The sequence below is a fragment of the Sciurus carolinensis genome, chromosome 7, assembly GCF_902686445.1.
Source record: "Sciurus carolinensis chromosome 7, mSciCar1.2, whole genome shotgun sequence".
Taxonomy (NCBI): Eukaryota; Metazoa; Chordata; class Mammalia; order Rodentia; family Sciuridae; genus Sciurus; species Sciurus carolinensis.
In genome coordinates, this window is record NC_062219.1 from 58,279,755 (window position 1) to 58,284,747 (window position 4,993).

Consider the following 4,993-nt stretch of genomic DNA (forward strand, 5'->3'; position numbering starts at 1 on the left):
CACTGCCTTTTCTTTTCTTATGCCCGCTTCCTTCCCCTTTGTTTAATCTACTGAATTTCTGTTCTTGCCCTCCCACCTCTTCTTCCCTCCCTCGTGAGCCCCTTCCTCCACTCTATTTATCTTTCTTCTGTTTTTGAAAACAACTTACTCTTGAGTAATTGAATGGATCAAGGAGGAAATCAAAACATTTCTTGGAACAAATGAAAATGATGTCTCACCATACCAACACATGGGATACAGCAAAGGCAGTAGTAAGAGGGCTGTTGATTGTAATCAAAATATTTGTCAGAAAAGCAGAAAGACCTCAAATAAACCATCTATCACAGAAGTTAAAGGAGCTAGTAAAACAAGAACAGACAAACCCAAAACTAGTAGAAGGGAGGAAATAATGATGAGAGCAGAAATTAATGAGAGACTAAAAAATACAAAAAATTGATAAAATGAAGAGCCAGTGCTTTGAAAGATAAAGAAAATTGATAAGCCCTTAGCTAGTCTAACTAGAAAAAGAGAAAAGACTCAAAATCAGGAATGAAAAGAGATACAACTAATGCCATGGAAATACACAGGATCATTAGTGATTTTTAGGAACAACTACACATCAACAAATTTGATAACTTAGAAAAATGAACAAATTCCTGGACTTATACACCATACTAAGACTGAGTGATAAAGAAATAAAAAACCTGAACAGACTAATCACAAATAACAAGCAACAAGATTAAATCAGTAATAAAAAGCCTTCTATCACAGAAAAGCCCCTGACCAGATAGCTTCACTGCTGAACTAATATCAATTCTTAAAGTATTCCAAAAATTGAAGAAGAGGGAATCCTTCCAAATATATGAGTCCAGCATTACAGTGATACCAAAACCAGACAAGGAAGGACCAAACAAAAATAAAGAAAAATGTAGACCAATATTCTTTATGATCATAGATACAAAAATCTTCAAAACAAAAACAAAAGACCCTGAAAAACTAACAAACTGGTTCTAAGAGCACACTAAAAACATCATTCACCCCAATCAAGTGGGATTCAGTCCAGGGATGCAAGTTTGGTTAAATGTGCAAATCAATAAATGACACGTCATATCACAGAATGAAGAACAGAAGTCATATGATCATCTCAATAGGTGTAGAAAGGCATTTGATGAAACTGAATATCCCTTTATGATAAAATCACAGAACAAAATTAAGAATACAAGGAACATAATGAAGAAAATATATTAAATTAACTTTTAATATATCGAATGGGAGTTGAAAAAGTTCTAAGATCTAGAACAAGACAAAGGTGTCCACTCTCACTGCTCTTACTCAACAGTACTGTAAATCCTAGATAGAGCAATCAGGAAAGACAAAGAAATAAAGGGCATCCTTTTATTTGTGACCTTTTATTAATTGGAATCCAATTGTTACTGTTTGTAGATAACATAATCTTATATATAGAAAACCTCAAAGACAGCACTAAAAATATTAGAATTAATAAACAATATCAGCAAAGTTGTAGGATACACAATCAATATGCAAAATCATGTCATTAATATACAACATTGGTGAATTATCTGAAGTAGAAATCAAGAAAGCAATCCCATAAAGAATAATAAAATTATGGCATTTGCAGGTAAATGGATGCAGTTGGAGAATATCATGCTAAGTGAGATAAGCCAATCCCAAAAAACCAAAGGCTGAATGATCTCTCTGTTAAGTGGATGATGATACATAACAAGGGTGGATGGTGGGAGGAAGGCAAGAATGGAGGAAGGATGGATTGTATAAAGGACAAAGAGGGGTGGGAAGGGGGTGGAGGGAAGGAAAAATAACAGAATGAGACAAACATCATTACCCTATGTACATGTATGATTACACAAGTGGTGTGACTCTACTTCGTGTACAACCAGAGAAACAACAGTTGTACCCCATTCATGTGCAATGAATCAAAATAATAAATAAATAAATAAATAAATTGTAGTCCTAAAAAAAAAAGAAAGCAATCCCATTTACAACAGCTACAAAAACAAAACACCTACCAATAAAGTTAACCAAAGAGGTGCAAGATTTATATAATAAAAACTGTAAAACATTTATGAAACAAAGAGGATGCACACACACACACACACACACACACACACACCACACAAATGGGTAGACACCACATGTTAAATGAATTGGAAGACTCAAACTTGTTAAAATGTCCGTACTACCTAAAATGATCTACAGATTCAATTCAATCCCTACTAACATACCAGTGACATTTTTCACAGAATTGTGAAAAAAAATCCTAAAATTTATATGGAGTCACAAAATCTCCCAAATAACCAAAGCCATCTCAAACAAAAAGAACAAAGCAGGAGTCATTCTTCTACATGACTTACAAATATGCTATGAAGCTGTAACATTCAAAACAGCTTGGTATTAATGTAAAAACAGACATAGATTGGATAGTAGTAAGTTCTGTTTATGTCAATCAACATTTAAGTTTTGTTTATTTCAAAAAGTTAAAGCATTTTGAAAGTTTTCTATAAAGAAATGATAAATGATAACTTTAACCAATTTGAAAACTTATACAATGTATACATGTATTAAAATATAAATAGGACCTTATTAATACATGTAATTTTATTAAAGAATAAAAAATATCAAAATTTATGGGAGGCATCTAATGCAGTATTTGAGGAAAGTTTATTGAAAAGGTGAAATTCAGAAAAGAAGTGATTCATGTTCCATCTTGGAAACTAGAAGAATGTAAACAAAATAAATGAACACAAAACTATAACATGAAATAATAAAGATGAGAACAAAAATGAAAGAAATTAAAAAACCCTAAAGCACAAATCAACATAATCCAAAACTTATAATTTTAAAGATCTAATTCAAGAGACAAACTCTTAGCAACATTGATTGAGAAAATAGAAAACAGGTCTAAAAAAATTTTGAAATTTTTCCAAGAGAGAATATATAGGAAAATATAGATCACATATGGTTATATAAAAGAGAAACTAAATATAAATAAAATTTAAAAACCATAAATGAATACTATGAACAACTTATAAAAATGAAAATTAAAAAATGATTTTTTGAGAAAAAAGATTACCAAAATTGACCCCAAGATAAAATGGATAAATACTAAAAAATGGAATTAATAATTCAGTTTCCTTTCTCCCAAAGATATAATGTCCAGATGGTCTTCCAGATAAATTTTACAGAAATTCTTATTTTATATATATATTCATTCAGTGACAAAATAAAGTTTACCTCATTTTTTTTTTTTCAAATCAAATGTAGATCATCTCAATTTAAGTGAAAATATCTCAGTTTAGTACATTCCAAAGCTCGTCTTGGCTTCCTGTTGTAATGAAAGACCAGTGTCGGGCACATAGGTGAAAATCGGGGACAAGAGAAATAAACTGCTGCTGGTTCACATGTCTATCATGAATCACTCTGCTGTTTCAGGGACCTTTTCATTTGTTTTTTTCTTTCACAGCATAGCATCTTTCTCTTTCCAAATTCCTTGTAGATGGTGGTTCCCAGCTGTGCAGGAGATACACTGACCACAACTTTTGTGCTCTGAGGGCAGAGGTCCTCTCTTTAGCTCTGTTTTTCCCTCCAGCAATAATTGCCCCTGTGTAACCCTTTATCCTGTTTGTAGGAGTAGTTAAACCAGCAACGAAGGACACTACAGGGTTGGCATTTGGACCTGAATTGTGTTGCTTCAAAATTCTGCAGCATTTTTTCCCTGCATAACAACCAATTTCATCAATCAGTATGATGCCTTCTGTGACTGAATCATTCAGAAAGATTTCAAGGCAGTCAATAAAATTTGTTCCCTAAAAATGAATTCCATTGGCTCATGAGGCTTTGGCAGGAAGATCACAAGTTCAAGGGTAGCTTCAGCAACTTGTCAAGGCCCTGAGCAACTTAATTAGACCCTGTCTCAAAATAAAAATAAAAAGGGCTGGGGATGTGGCTCAGTGGTTAAGTGGTCCTGGGTTCAATCCCTGGTACCAAAAAAAAAAAAAAAAAAAAAAAAAAATCCCCTCAATGCAATGCACAGTGTTCCCCAACACATCTTGTGGTGTCTGGTAACTGCTTCACAAGTCAGGGTGCCAGATCTGGACACACTATCAATTCTTTCTTGTAAACATGTCTAGGCATGAGGCCAATTTTGCATTCTCCATGACCGATGAGTCCCAGGGCCCATGACTCCTTGTCCTTTCCTGGTACAGCAACTTGTGATTGACTGGCACCCTCTCCTATTGTGGGAAACCTTTATCATGCACACAACCGAGGACATTTTTGCCTCAACAACTTCATCAGTGGCAGCAGCAGCAGGAGGAGGAGGGATGTAGGTGATAGAAGCTGTCCTTTCTGTTTTGTCCTTCATAGGATTAATGTCAGGTAAGCCCAGAGGTGTCTTGCCTCCCTTCCCTGGAGTGGTTCTCTAACTAGTTTGGTGCCATATTCCAATGCCTGCTGGGTATAAATGGTGTCCTGTTTTTCAGTGAAACCCTGGCAAATAACCTTCATATTTTTGTCAACATAGAGATGCTTCTGGGAAGCTGCATAGGAACAATGTAGAATTCCATTCTGTTGTAGGATGAAGGTGCATGACAGGGTGAGCCACGGCAAGGCAGCTGCTGCTGGGGACTGTGGTAGAGGTGGCAGCTGCCCAGCTCATTTTCATAAGCTATATCTATGATGTGCAAACAGAACAAGGACAACAAAAGAAATACTGATTTATATGCAGTTCTCTTTTAATCATAGATGCAGAGCACAAAAATGAAAATGAGGAACCTCTGAGGAGACTATGTCCCCTGACCCACCCTTCTACACAAGAGTATTCAAACTTTCTAGCCACAATAACTTCCCTTTTTAAAAAATTCCAATTTAGCAGGAAAAGCAAAGTTCTTAGCAAAGTTTTTTTTTTTTTTTTTTTTTTTTTTTAGTATCACAGAACTGCATTATACTCGTGCAGTCTGTGTGACATTTTAGAACTTTA

At 34.7% G+C, this 4,993-nt stretch overlaps 1 pseudogene; it reads right to left on the minus strand.

Moving 5' to 3' along the window:
- Nucleotides 1-2,710: 2,710 nt before the first annotated feature.
- On the minus strand, nucleotides 2,711-4,672 carry LOC124989225 (succinate--CoA ligase [ADP/GDP-forming] subunit alpha, mitochondrial-like; annotated as a pseudogene).
- Between the last annotated feature and the right edge of the window lie 321 nt (nucleotides 4,673-4,993).